The following is a 14,973-nucleotide window of genomic DNA, read 5'->3' on the forward strand; positions in this document are numbered from 1 at the left end:
AAACCACCTCAGAATCTGTAAGTGCCTGAAGGAAACATCTGGGATGCCCTACAAAGCTCTTGGGGAGGTCTCTCAGTTCATTATTATCCCTAGCAGGGGTCGTATCCTCAGGGTAAATATAGTTCATGGATTCCTATAGATCCTAGCAGACACCAGGCAGTAGCTTCCTCCCTTCCCCCTGCGTATTTGGATGGGATGTGAAGGCTGAATTCATCCCCCTCCTCTCTCCTACTTGGGGGAAGAGTTTGGGGGAGTTCAGCTCCTGATTTTTATTTGACCTGTCTTCAGCACTTGTTTTTGTTTGGTCTTCCCCTTTCCATCCCTGTTTGAGGTTTCTGTCTCTATCACAGCAGGTGATGCAATGGCATGTGAGAAAGAGGAGCAGAATTCTCAGCCTGGAAATGTTGAGCCAGTGGGTAAAAACAGAGCATTATCTCAAAGATCGAAAAGGAATGTGTCCAGGAGTCATAAGCAGGAAAAATCCTGGGAGATTCAGCACAGACCAAAAACACATCAAGGAAACCAGCCAGGGAAGAAAGTGGATAAATTTATTTCTTGTTGGGGAACTCAGAAGGTCCTCATGGAAACCACAACACAGCAGGATATCCTCAGGTGAAAGAGAAAAAATACATGCAGTGAGTGTGGAAAAACCTTCTCTCACAGCTCAGCCCTTTCTGTACATCAGAGAATCCACACAGGGGACAGGCCCTATGAATGCACTGAGTGTGGGAAAACCTTCAATCGCAGTTCGCACCTTATTAGTGATCAAACAATCCACAGAGGAGAGAGGCCCTATGAATGCCATGAGTGTGGGAAATGCTTCACTAGCAGCTCAAACCTTTCTCAACATCAGAGAATCCACACAGAGGAGAGGCCCTTTGAATGCAGTGAGTGTGGGAAATGCTTCACTAGCAGCTTGGCCCTTTCTGTTCATCAGAGAATCCACACAGGGGAGAGGCCCTTTGAATGCCGTGAGTGTGGGAAAAGCTTCACTAGCAGCTCAGACCTTTCTCAACATCAGAGAATCCACACAGGGGAGAGACCCTTTGAATGCCGTGAGTGTGGGAAAACCTTCAATCGCAGTTCGCATCAAACAATCCACGAGGAGAGAGGCCCTGTGAATGCAGTGTGTGTGGGAAATGCTTCACTAGCAGCTCAAACCTTAGATTTAATTTACCCTGGCTCCTCAACTGTGGCTACAGCTCTAGTACCCATCAATCCAAAGACTGAGAGAAATGGAGAGTTCCAACCATTGTCCTTTTAGTATCTTATTGTTCCTCTCTGTTTTTGTGCTGGCCTTTCTATTCTATCATTTTCTGCCTTTGTTTAGTTGGTAACAGTTGGTTTCCATCACTCACGTTTGTTTGTTTAAATCTCTATCTGTTGTGAAATAAATTTTTTGCTTGTTCGATAACTGGACTCAGGTGCTGTGTGAAATACAGTAGCAATGGTCCACAGTAAAACTAGTAACCTGGGATACTTGGGGAAGAGAGGATCTGGGATTTCACCGAGTATCTGGTGATCTGGGCTGGACCCCAGAGGGGGACACATTGAAGGAACTCAATGGTTAAGGTGGCTGCTGTAGCTCAGAGGAGGGTCCTTGAGTTCCAGCTGGCTGGTGAGTTTGGTCACTAACATCCAGCTGCCAAATGCAAAACTCCCTCTTCCTTGTGGCAGGTGGCAACAAGGAGACTCACAGCCCTCAGCACCCTGAGAAGGGTCACAATGTGTCTCTGTGTTGATCCACCTGTCGAATTCACACTTGGAAAGCTCCCGATAGCACAAAACTCTGCCCTATGAAATCATGGAACATGTGCTCTTCGCTCTGTGAAAGCATGTAAAGAATCCAAGCGCTGGAGGACAGGGTTTGGGTCCAGAGTGCCCTAGACAAATTGGAGGTTTGGGCCCAAAGAAATCTGAGGAGGTTCAACAAGGAGAAGTGCAGAGTCCTGCACTTAGGATGGAAGAATCCCAGGCACTGCCACAGATTGGGGACTGAGTGAGTGAGGGGGGATTTGATAGCAGCCTTCAAGAACCTGAAAGAGCAGCAGTGTGGGCTTTCTCCTGGCCACTTTTGCTGGGCTGGGCAGGCGTCCTGGAGGCCTTTCTAGAAGAGAATTGGGAACGGAGTTAGAAAAACCAATGTGAAAAACAGAACCTCAGGTTTAGACTCATTTATTTATAATATAAAATCTTCAATTCTAGTGTCACAGTCAATACAATTGCTTCAGCCTGATAGTTGCCCAAAGGGAAACTTAACTTCTCTCCAAAGGGAGTGGAGAGAAAGCACTTTTCAGAGTCCAAGAGAGACAAGGTGGTGAGGGTAAGAGCTTGCAGAGGACCAACCTCTGTTGGTGAAAGAGACAAGCTGTGGAGCTAACCCCACACACTTCTTCAGTTCTGTGTAGCCTGGAAGGTCGTCTCTTCCATAACCAGCAGTTAGAACATAAGAACAGCCACACTGAGTCAGACCAGTTCATCTAGCCCACTCTCCCGAAAGTGGCCAATGCCCGGCGCCCCAGAGGACCCTTGGGACCAACATGGATACACCATCACCACAAACAAGGTTAAAAGTCAATGCACGTGGGAGAAGCATCTTGTGTTTCATTCCTTATGTCCTAGTCCCATCATGTGGCCATTTCCTTTTCTTCCTTTCTGTTAAAAGCTTTGGTGTTTTGCACAGAAACATTATTTCCCCAGGAGAGACCCAGGAGTGGGGGCTGCATTCCTGTACCAAACAGTCACTGGAAGGGGGCAGACAAAGGCCTTTAGGACGAGGCGTCCGTCACTCTCAAAAGATCATCTCCCTCCTGCAGGTCACTGGCAGCCTGAATTTGATCCTTATCCTCCCAGAGTCTCGGGGCTGGAATCAGCACTACCCAGCCCCTCCGTATGTAGCAGGAACAAACACAAACCTTGTCTTTAAAACAAGCTGTCTCCTTCCTTCTCAGGGAAGATTTTTCTGTGATTGAAGTTGAGCTTCAATTCCCCTCTCCTAGTGGCGGGGCAGGTGTGGGGCCAGCTCCCAGTGAGATCTGTTTTCACCTTTGCCCCCTTTCAGTCACTCTGGGATGGTAACTCTGCTCCCAGCTCACTACCTCCATGGTCATGTCACCCCCTTTGCCAGCACACAGAGTCTGCAGGAAAGCTGCTTGTGTTAGATGCATTGGTGGTATAGTGGTGTGCGTAGGTGCTTTCCAAGCAGTTGATCTGGGTTTGATTCCCAGCCAATGCGATAATGGCTTTTCTCTTCTGTTGTTTCCTTGTCTGGAAGTGGTTTAATTTCAGTCACATTGTGTTACAATCACATTATCTATAGAATGAGACAATAAATGTGTCTAAGTCCAGCAGGTCATACAGGATGGAGGCACACAAGGGGCTGGAATGTGTCATCTGAGAAAGACAGAACACTTGGAAACCTGCATCTCCCATCCCCTGGCCTTGCGTGTTATGATTCCAGCTGCGTGAGCTGTTTGTAGGATGTTCCGGCACGATGGGGAAATGAAGTTTTGAGTCAGTTTTTGCTCCTGCAGATTCCTTTCCTGTTACAATTATAATGACATGAACAAAAGGGAGGCAAAATAAACATAATCCCCAAATTGCAATACAGGTGGGGAAAGAGACGATCACGGTTAATCCAAACACGTCAAAATAAAAATTAATACTAAAAAATGGGAGGGGGAAGCGATCAGGTATGTGGAGATCCCCTTGATATTTCAACGCACATTGTTAGAATCAAAGTTCAGACTTGACACTGGAAAACCTGCAACTACCTGTCTCTCTGAACACCTGTGATGAGCCTGATGGAGTTGGGACACCTCTTCTGCTTCAATCATTTATTGTCTCTCTGTTCTCTCCTTCTTCTCCCCCCAATTCCTCATCTCCAATGTCTCTGCCTTTCTCCTCTTGCTCCCTCTCCCCTGCCCTTTCCCAGGAACTCACAGTCTACAGCATTTAGGAAAAGCCAGAGCTCCCATGTTCTTCCCATGAGCCTGTGTCAGAGGACGTGTGACCCCAGGTCAGAACCAGTAGCCAGAACAATATGACCCTTTATGGGCAACTTCTCTGCCTGCTCTGCAATTTACACCCCCCCCCCCACTGAAGGGGGTGGGGTACAGCTCTGACTGAGAGGCCCCACAGGAGACACTTCAGCCCAAAGACAAATTTGTGTGAAATGCTGAGAAGTGAAGAGCCCCCTTCCCCTCCCCCCAAAGCCCCAGAACTCTAGTGTCACCCCCATGGCACCAGCACAGGGAACCCAGTGAGATGGGGTTACAGAATACAAGGGGGAGGGAGCAGGGGAGAGAGGTGACAGGGACTCTCTCTCTTTCCTTCTCTCTTCACTTTCTGTTCTCTTTCCTTCCAGGAACTGCAGTCACAGCAGGGAGGGGTTTGTCTCTTTATTAGGGATCCCTCTGTGTCACAGAGGCTGCAAAAGTCATAGATTCTGTGGCTTCTGCAGTGGCCACTGTGGCTGACTCCGTGGCTACCCCAGCAGCTGGCCTGGGGACAGCTTGAGCAGTGGTTCCAAGGGCGGCAGGAGCAGCCACAGCTCAGTAGCTCCTGGCACCTGTCCAGAGGTGGCCGGAGCAGGGCTGGCCTCTGGGGCTCCCCTGACCTGGCAGCATCTGGAGTGGCCGTTGGTCCCCGGGGCTTCTCCCCCAGTACATGGTGCCACGGGCCCCCTGGACTCCCTGCGCCCACAGCTGGTGCCACGGACCCCCTGGGCCTCCCTCCCCACGATTCAATGAGGGGTATTTATGGTATAAGTCATGGCCGGGTCATGGGCAATGAGCTTTTGGGTTTTGCCCGTGATCTGTCCATGACATTTACTAAAAAAACCTGGGATTAAATCTTCGCCTTCCTCATTATCGATCACATAAATCGAAACGCCTCCACCTGCAAATGGATTTAGCCCAGGACCCTGAGGCCTGGTCTACACTAGGGGCGGGGGGGCTCGATCTAAGGTACGCAACTTCAGCTACGTGAATAGCGTAGCTGAAGTCGAAGTACCTTAGCTCGAATTACTTACCCGTCCTCACGGTGCGGGATCGACGTCCACGGCTCCCCCGTCGACTCCGCTACGGCCACTCGCGCCGGTGGAGTTCCGGAGTCGACGGGAGCACGTTCGGGGTTCGATATTTCACGTCTAGATGAGACGCGATATATCGAACTCCAGGAAGTCGATTGCTACCCGCCGATCCGGCGGTAGTCTGGACGTACCATCAGCGTCAGCAGCTGTTATGCCCCCACTGAGCTCTCTGGTCAGGTGTCCTAGCGCTGGAAGCCTCCTGTTTAGATCCTAAAATAGCGTTTTTGCACTGGGGGGGGGGCTGAAATTTTGGACCAGACATTGTAGCTCCACCGTTATTTTACTGAATTGCTTCAAAACAGCAAGTCAGGAAAGTCTCCTAAGTGCCAGGCTCTCTGCCATGGAAACAGCTGCCCCTGCTCTGCAGGAGTCTGTGCGTTCCACACAGCAACGTACACACCTGCTCCGCACTGAAGGGGGGTCAGACAGTGACAGGGCTGGTAACACAAATACTTCAGACTATTAGCTCCAGGTCCCTTCCTTTCTTTAACCCAGGATGTGCCAGTCAACTGGTAACCATGGCGTTATCTTCACCTTAAAATACCTCTCAGGACATTTTCTGCGTGACCTCCACCCACTGCCCTCCCTGCAGCCAGCCCCTGTCTCCAGCCAGCCCTGCACCCCATGCCCTGCCCGCACCCCCTGCCCTGCCCACAGCCAGCCCCTGTCTGCAGCCAGCCCCGCACCCCCTGCCCTGCCCGCAGCCAGCCCCTGTCTCCAGCCAGCCCCGCATGCCCCGGCTCCAGCCAACCCCTGCTGCACCCCCCTGCTCTGCCTCCAGCCAGCCCCACACCCCGTGCCCTGCCTGCAGCCAGCTCTGCAACCCTGCCCTGCCCGCAGCCAGCCCCTGCCTGCAGCCAGCCCCACACCCCCTGCCCTGCTCACAGCCAGCCCCTGCCACACCCCCTGCCCTGTCTCCAGCCAACTCCTGCTGCACCCCCCTGCCTGAAACCAGCCAACCTGCCTCACACACCCCTGTCTCCAGCCAGCCCCGCACCCCTTGCCCTGCCTGCAGCCAGCCAGCCCCACACACCCCTGTCTCCAGCCAGCCCGGCACCCCTTGCCCTGCCTACAGCCAGCCCCATGTCCGCTGGTGCCCTGCAGTTCCCAGGGCAGTAACCCTGCACACCTGCTTCAATGAGGGGGGCAGAGAGCAGCTGGGACCCCACATGTGCACACCCTAGGGTGACCAGACGGCAAGTGTGAAAAATCGGGACAGGGTAATAGGATCCTAGATAAGAAAAAGACCACAGGGGTCTCTGAGGTTTCCCTCGCCCCTCGCCCCTGTCCTGCCTGGCTGATGTCAGCATCTCTCTGTGAGGTCACCACCTCCCCACCACCTCGGACCAATAGGCTGAGGTCCTGCCAAAGGCCTTTGTGATGTCACTGCCACACCCCTCCCTTGCTGGGCTAATGTCCTGCCCCTGGCCAGGCACTTTGGAGGTTTGAGCTACTCCCTGTGGATCACCCCACTCAAGGAGCGTTCGTTCTAGGCAGCAAGCCGGCTAGACAGGGAAACATCAGACGCTGCTCCCAATGCTACACTCAGTTTTTCAGAAATTAGTTGACTTTATGGCCAGAAGAGACCATTAGAGCATCTAATCTGACCCCCTGCATATCACAGGCCTCCTGTAGGACACAAGAGCTACTTTTGGGGAAAACACATTCCAGAAAGGCATCTAGTCTTCATGAAATGACATCAAGAGATGGAGAATCCACGACTTTCCTTGGTAGCTTCTTCCTGTGGTGAATCATCCTCGCTGTTGAATTTTTGTGCCTTAGTTGTAATATGAATTTGTCTCTTTTCACCTTCCAGCCATTGGGTCTTGTTATGCCTTGCTCTGCTCGATTCAAGAGCCTTTTAATACCCAATCTTTTCTCTCTCTGAAGGCACTTCAACACTTCAATGAAGTCACCTTTCAATCTTCTTTTAATAAGCTAAACAGGTTGAGCTCTTTCAATAGCTCTCTAGAAGGCATTTTTCTCCAGCCCTCAGAACATTTGGTGGCTCTTTGCTGCCCCAGCTCCAATTTCACAACATCTTTTTCAAATGAGGACACCAAAACTGAAGGCAGTATTCCAGTATCAGTCTCACTGATGCCATGTCACCTCCTGTGACGTTATTGACATAATCTGTAACCGTATAGATCACCGTTGCGACCGCTGTTCTATTTGTAGCCAATATTGTAGAATATTGTCGCGTAAGGGGTCTATGGAGAGATTCTGATTGGCTGATTATAATTATGCTATTTCTATATGTGTATCATTTTTATAGTTGACGTTATGAATTCCTGCTCATTTCCCCGCTGGCTGGAGCATGGCTAGAGTGTGTCTGTGGTTAATGATGTTGCTGTAGATTGTTCGTTTCCTGCCTTGGCAATTCAGACAGTCCCTTTTCCCAACATATCTCCAGCACATCATTAGTTCCAATAACAGGGGCAGCTTTTCTCTGGGGCACTGAGATTTTTTGGGGAGTTGGTGGCTCCTTTCTTTCCTCACCCTGAAGTAAACTCAGCTATTTATTCCATGGTTCATGTTTTATGGAATAACAATATCAGCATGAAGAAAGAGGAGAGGGAATATCTCACTGCCAGGGCTGAAGGTGGCCACGTCCCCTCTGTTTGACCATTACCATTGCAGGAGAGAAGGTGTCAATACAATTGAATGCCCTGGCTCAGACAAGAGACACAGGAGTTTTGCTGTTCATGGATCCATGCAAAGGAAATTGTGTCTGTGTGTGAAACTGAGAAGGGACATGAAATGCCCACAGGGTGGCGCAATGCCCTAAGCTAAGGCAGGAGGGTGAAGAAATCGGGCTGAGGAATGACTGAAGTGGACTCACCTGGGATTGAAATGACATTTGTTTCTGTCAGGCAGAGAGAAATTGACATTAATTCAGATGCGGGGTTGAGGCTTCTTTAGCTCCTTGTAGAACTTGAACTTGATTTCCCAGAAGGGAGAAAGGGAAAGTCTGGGGCTGCCTTGAGTCCCTGGCTGGGTCTCCTGGGCAGTGGAAAACATCCCTTGTTTGGCCCTGCCAAGGGGATCGTGCAGAGCTGAGACGCCCCTCGGCTTGGATCAAAGGGGGAGTTGGATGGAATTTATAACACAACCCTCCCTGCTCCCCAGAGCCCCACGGGGAGAAGCTAGAGAAGGGGGAGTCATTCCTTCCCTGCGCTCCCAGAAGAGCTGCTAGCAGGGCTGCCCAGAGGTGGGGGCAAGTGGGGCAATTTGCCCCAGGCTCTGGGTCTTGCAGGGGCCCCCACAAGCAGGAGCGTAGCTAGGTGGGAGCAGGGGGGGCTGCCGCTCCCCCACTGAGCACATTCCCCCAAAGTGGCGCCTTAGGAGGAATTTGGAAGAAGGTGGAAAGATCTGAGGTGGCAGGGGGTGCAGGTGGAGGGGGCAGAGCCCAGGTCTGGGGTGGCAGGGAGGTGCAGTGGGGAGCCCAGGGCTGGGGTGGGGGCAGCCAAAATTTTTTTTGCTTGGGACGGCAAAAAACCTAGAGCCGGCCCTGCCTCCACCCACCGTGAGGTAGGTAGGAGCAGATCATTATTATCCCTACTTGAAAGAGGGAGAAGCTAAGGCTGAGAAAGGAGAATTGACTTGTCTTAGGTCACACACCCAGTCAGTGGCAGAGTTGGGAATAGGACCCAAGAGCCCTGATTTTCAAACTAACCATCGGATCTTGAATTTCAGACACTGAATGACCTGAATAAAATGCTCTCAGATGAGCTCCAGACCAACAACAGTGACAGTAATTATTCAGCAAGAATTTGAGGAGAATCATGTTAGAGAGAATCATGAACTGCTCAGAGACCATTAATGCAGAGAAGCAGCAAAATTCATCAAACATAGAACTGGTTCTGACTTGTTTCCTTGGTCTTGAAAGAGAACAACAAGGACCTGAGTCTCCTCCCTGTCAATAACCCCCTGCTCAGCCAATCAGGGTAGAGACTGAGGACGGGAGGCTGAGGGTTCTCACCAGAGAGCCCAAAGGATGGCCCAGGTCACTGGTGGGGATCAAATAAAATTCAGAATAAAATTCTGCCTCCTTAAGCTCGTGTTTTCCATGCCTAGAATTCAACTGTCACCAGATGGATCAGACTGAACAGGTTTCAAACCTCCAGGAGGCTCTTACCTTCTAAACAGGGACGGCTGTTTTCTAGTAAAATCACTAAAAGGGAAGGAGAAAACTCGAAAGAGGTTCCTCCTGGCGCTCACGTCCGTGAACCCGAATACTCTCTCAGTCCTCAAAGAGAGACCTGGAGAAGGAGACTTGCTGAAGCAAAGCCACAGGGGTCTCTGAGGTTTCCCTGGCCCCTCGCCCCTGTCCTGCCTGGCTGATGTCAGCATCTCTCTGTGAGGTCACCACCTCCCCACCAATAGTTTGTGGTCCTGCAAAAAACCTTTGTGATGTGACTGCCACACCCCTCCCTTGCTGGTCTAATGTCCTGCCCCTGGCCAGGCACTTTGCAGGTTTGAGCTACTCCCTGTGGATCACCCCACTCAAGGAGCGTTCGTTCTAGGCAGCAAGCCGGCTAGACAGGGAAACAGCAGACGCTGCTCCCAATGCTACACTCAGTTTTTCAGAAATTAGTCGACTTTACGGCCAGAAGAGACCATTAGAGCATCTAATCTGACCCCCTGCACAGGCCTCCTGTATGACACAATAGCAGGTGAGGGAGGGGGGCTGAGGAGGCGAGTGGGTGGGCAGTGGCGAGGGGGCGGGTGAGCCGGCAGAAAGCCAATATTCATAACTTCAACTACAAAAATGATACACATCTAGAGATAGCATCATTATAATCAGCCAATCAGAACCTCTCCATAGACCCCTTACACAATAACCTTTCTACAATATTGGCTACAAATATAGAACAGTTGTCGCAACGGTGATCTATACAGATACAGGTTATGTCAATAGCGTCACAGGAGGTGACACGGCATCAGTGAGACTGATACTGGAATACTGCCTCCAGTTTTGGTGTCCTCGTTTGAAAAAGATGTTGTGAAATTGGAGCTGGGGCAGCAAAGAGCCACCAAAGGTTCTGAGGGCTGGAGAAAACTGCCTTCTAGTGAGCTATTGAAAGAGCTCAACCTGCTTAGCTTATCAAAAGAAGATTGAAAGGTGACTTCATTGAAGTGTTGAAGTGCTTCAGGGAGAGAAAAGATTTGGGAATTAAAGGGCTCTTGAATCAAGCAGAGAAAGGTATAACAAGACCCAATGGCTGGAAGATGAAAAGAGACAAATTCATATTACAACAAAGGCACAAATATTCAACAGCAAGGATGATTCACCACAGGAACAAGCTACCAAGGAAAATGGTGGATTCTCCATCTCTTGATGACATTTCATCTAGACTAAATGCCTTTCTGGAATGTGTTTGCCCCCAAAGTAGCTATTGTGCCATACAGGAGGCCTGTGATATGCAGGGGGTCAGATTAGATGCTCTAATGGTCTCTTCTGGCCATAAAGTCGACTAATTTCTGGCAAACTGAGTGTAGCATTGGGAGCAGCATCTGATGTTTCCCTATCTAGCCGGCTTGCTGCCTAGAACGAACGCTCCTTGAGTGGGGTGATCCACAAGGAGTAGCTCAAACCTGCAAAGTGCCTGGCCAGGGGCAGGACATTAGCCCAGCAAGGGAGGGGTGTGGCAGTGACATCACAAAGGCCTTTTGCAGGACCTCAGACTATTGGTCCAAGGTGGTGGGGAGGTGGTGACCTCACAGAGAGATGCTGACATCAGCCAGGCAGGACAGGAGCGAGGGGCCAGGGAAACCTCAGAGACCCCTGTGGCTTTGCTCCAGCAAGTCTCCTTCTCCAGGTCTCTCTTTGAGGACTGAGAGAGTATTCGGGTTCACGGACGTGAGCGCCAGGAGGAACCTCTTTCGAGTTTTCTCCTTCCCTTTTAGTGATTTTACTAGAAAACAGCCATCCCTGTTTAGAAGGTAAGAGCCTCCTGGAGGTTTGAAACCTGTTCAGTCTGATCCATCTGGTGACAGTTGAATTCTAGGCATGGAAAACACGAGCTTAAGGAGGCAGAATTTTATTCTGCACCTGTGATTTTGTCTCTTAGAATCACTGGGGACATAAGGGTTTGTCCTTTTGTTTCACCTCTTGCTCCATCCACTGTCTGATCCTCTTTTCTCTTCGTGTCTTCCTTCCTTTGTCCTTTCTCCTGTTCCCCTCCCAAAATCAGGTTTTTTTCTCCTGCTGATAACAGCTCACGTTAACTGATCACTCTCGTTATGGTGTGTATGGCAACACCCATTTTTTCACGTTCTCTGTGTATATATATATATCTTCCTACTGAATTTTTTACTGCATGCATCCGATGAAGTGAGTTTTAGCCCACAAAAGCTTATGCTCAAATACATTTGTTAGTCTCTAAGGTGCCACATGTTCTCTTTGTTCTTTTTGCAGATAAATTAATGGAGGTTAAGTCCATTAATAGATATTAGCCAGGATGGGTAAGGAATGGTGTCCCTAGCCTCTGTTTGTCAGAGAGTGCAGATGGATGGCAGGAGAGAGATCACTTGATCATTTCCGGTTAGGTTCACTCCCTCTTGGGCACCTGGCATTGGCCATTGTTGGCAGATAGGATATAGGGTTGGATGGACCTTTGGTCTGACCCACTATGGCCATTCTTATGTTCTTATGAAGGGAAGGGCACAGAGTTTTTGTAGTGTAGTGGTTATCACGTTTGCCTAACATGCAAAAGGTCCCTGGTTCAAAGCCAGGCAGAAACAGGATGGCTTCCTTTTCTCAGCTCCTAGTGGCCTGTCCCTGCTGTTGTAGGAACAGCAGTGATTTCTATGCTCAAAATGTCTGTTATACTTCCTTTCCCTCTCTGAATGCCTGTGAAGTGGCTTTCCCCCTCCTCCTCCGCTCTCTCCTGCAATGCTTGGGGGATGAATGGGCTGGTTGAAGATCAGAAGAGCTTCCAGGTAGACAAGGTGTCTGGGACTCTCATTAGGCAGCGCTCACACACCCAGAGCAGGGACCCTGCATGGACACTGGCTGAGGTGGAGTGTGACCCACCGGATGCAGCCAAGTCATCTCTAGTCGCAGGCCATGAGGTTCAGGTCCTTAAAAGGGGAAGGGTCTCTATGCTCAGCTGTGCTTTCACAATGCTGCCTAATGAGAGTCCCAGACACCTTGTCTATCTAGGAGCTCTTCTGATCTTCCAGCTGTTCAACCAGCCCCTTCATCCCACAAGCATTGCAGGAGGGAGGGAGGGGAAAGCCACTTCACAGGCATTCAGAGAGGGAGAGGAGAGGGGGCGGGGGGGGGGAGTGTAACCGACCTTTTGGGCATACAGGTTATATGGAGCACACAGATCACTGCTGCTCCTACAACAGGGTAAGTTCTCAAGCAGCATGTTTCTTACTTTGCCCATCTGCCAATTTTGATGATTATCGATGGAAATATTTTGCCATTGGGTTGTGCGTTTACACAGAAATTGACATTTACCAACAAATATGTAATTCTTCCAGTCCTGCCTAGTCTGCAGTTGATGGGTTTAGAGGGACACATTCACTCTTCCAGGTCCCCAGGCCAGGCCTGTGCTCTCAACTTCCCACACTGCTGGGATCCTTCCCTGGTCTCCCCTCAGACCTCTGCCCCCCACCCCACTTCTGGGATCCCCTCCCCACACTGTCTAACCCCCCTGCTGGCAGGATCCCTTTCTGTTCCTTTCATTTCCTGTCTCCACCCTGGGCAAAAGCTCTGCACTGTTCCCACACCAGAAGTTGAACCCAGGCCCCATGGATGAAAACCAAGAATCCTGACTACTAGCCCATATGGGACTATTGGTGCATCTGACGAAGTGGGGATTCACTCACGAAAGCTCCTGCTCCAATACGTCTGTTAGTCTATAAGGTGCCACAGGACTCTTTGCTGCTGTTATTACTACAACTCTCTAAGCCAACCCCTCGTGAGCGCAGCAGGGACTAGCGTGACCAGATGTCCCGATATTTGGGCCTTTTTCTTATATAGGCTCCTATTACCCCCACTCCCTGTCCCGATTGTTCACATTTGCTGTCTGGTCACCCTAGCAGGGGCTGCACACAGGGCTGCATTAACCCTTCAGGTGCTGAGGTTTCCCTCACTCCATCCCCAGTGCCTGTGATCAGGAAACAGACATTAGGGCTCCCAGGTGCTGCACAGACCATGATTGAGATCGGGACCCCATATTGCGCTAGGTGCTGTACAATCCCTGGCCAACACTGGGACACCCAGGGGGTTCCCCTCAATTTATCTGAGCCTCTGCTGCCCAACTTCTTCTGACTCCATCTGGATCACCCAGGAGCGGTGACAGGGTCTCCTTTCCACCTTTCCAAACAGTCCTTCTTTCCCTGCCCCCTATTTCTGCTTTCACACCCTGGGCCCATCTCCTCCCTTCGTTCCCTCTACCCCCGCCCCAGGTGATTAGAGATGGAGGCAATTTCAGCCACTGGAGACAGCCCCAGCGAGCGCTGCAGCCCGCCCCGGGTGCGGGGGGGGGGGTGTTTGCAGCAGGGCCAGAGAATTCCGGGGCCCGGGGTCTTCGGCGGCGGGGGGCCCCCGCTCAGGGGCTCTAGACCCCAGCGCGCCAAGCAGGCGCGTGCGGGCGGCCCTTTCCCTGGGGGGCGGCATTTGGCTCCGGTTGAGCTCCCGCAGTCATGCCTGCGGCAGGTCGATCGGAGCCCGGGACGAGTGACTGCGGCGGGTGCCGTGGTCCCGCGGCTCCGCTTGACCTGCCGCAGTCAGGGAGGTCCAGCCGCGGGACGAGCGCCCCCTCCGCAGTCATGCCTGCGGCAGGTCCACTCGTCCCGGCTCCGGTGGACCTGCCGCAGGCATGACTGCGGAGCTCAACCTGGAACCGCAGGGGCCCCAGAAAACACTCGTGGGGCCCCTGCAGGACGCGGGGCCTGGGGCACATTGCCCCTCTTGCCCCCCCCTCTGGGCGGCCCTGGTTTGCAGACACAGGAAGGGAGCAGCGGGGCGCGGTGGGTGCGGGGATGTAGGAGGCAGGAGACCAAATCCCGCGGGGGGGGGCCGCGCCGGGGGGCGGGGCTCTGGCACAGCCCAGGGGCGGGGCAGCTCCTGGGGGCGAGGCTCTGGCACAGGACGGGGCAGGGCAGCTCCTGGGGCGGGGCTCTGGCACAGCCCGGGGCGGGGCAGCTCCTGGGGCGGGGCTCTGGCTCAGCCCGGGGGCGGGGCAGCTCCTGGGGGCGGGGCTCTGGCACAGCGGAGGGGGGCAGCTCCTGGGGGCGGGGCTCTGGCACAGCCCGGGGGCGGGGCAGCTCCTGGGGGCGGGGCTCTGGCACATTGTGACGCAGGAGCCCGGGCCCAGCAGCTGCTCCCTGGTGGCCACGTGCTGCCAGCAGCGCTGGAGCCGCCCGGGCCGGAGCGGAGCCGCTGTTCTCAGCTGCAGCAGGAGCTGCCCCCGGCCCCGCTGGGCTCCAGGTGGGGACAGAGCCGGGGGCCCGGGGCTCCCCTGGGTGCGGCTGGCGGGGCGGGAGGGGAGAGGCCGGAGCTGCAGGCGGGGCAGGGCGGGGGGGTGGTTGGTCTCTGGGCACCAGGGAGCCCTGGGCAGAGTGTGTGTGTGAGTGTCCCGGGCCCAGGCGTGCGCATGGGGGGAGCCCCGGCACCCCAATGCCCTGAGCCCCGGCTGGGGAGGCTGCTCCCCCCCTCCCGTGGGGGCTCCGGGAGGAGGCTGCGGCGGCTGCAGGCGGGTGCTCGGCCCCCCCGGGAATGACCCGCTGCCGGCAGCTTGTGGCGCCTCCTCCGCGGAGCTTTTCCCCAGGGGCGGCCTGGGCGCGGCTGCGATCAGCTGTTTGCTGGGCAGGCTCCGCTCCGCTGCTCCCCGCTCCTGGGGCTGAGGAGCCCCCAAACAGCC

General features: G+C 53.0%; 1 non-coding gene across 1 annotated transcript; it reads left to right on the top strand.

Moving 5' to 3' along the window:
- The first annotated feature begins 11,766 nt into the window (after positions 1-11,766).
- TRNAV-AAC lies at positions 11,767-11,839 on the top strand. Its single transcript has one exon. It is a non-coding gene; the product is annotated as a tRNA-Val (tRNA).
- Positions 11,840-14,973: the final 3,134 nt, after the last annotated feature.

This window comes from Mauremys reevesii, linkage group 14, assembly GCF_016161935.1.
Source record: "Mauremys reevesii isolate NIE-2019 linkage group 14, ASM1616193v1, whole genome shotgun sequence".
Lineage (NCBI taxonomy): Eukaryota > Metazoa > Chordata > Testudines > Geoemydidae > Mauremys > Mauremys reevesii.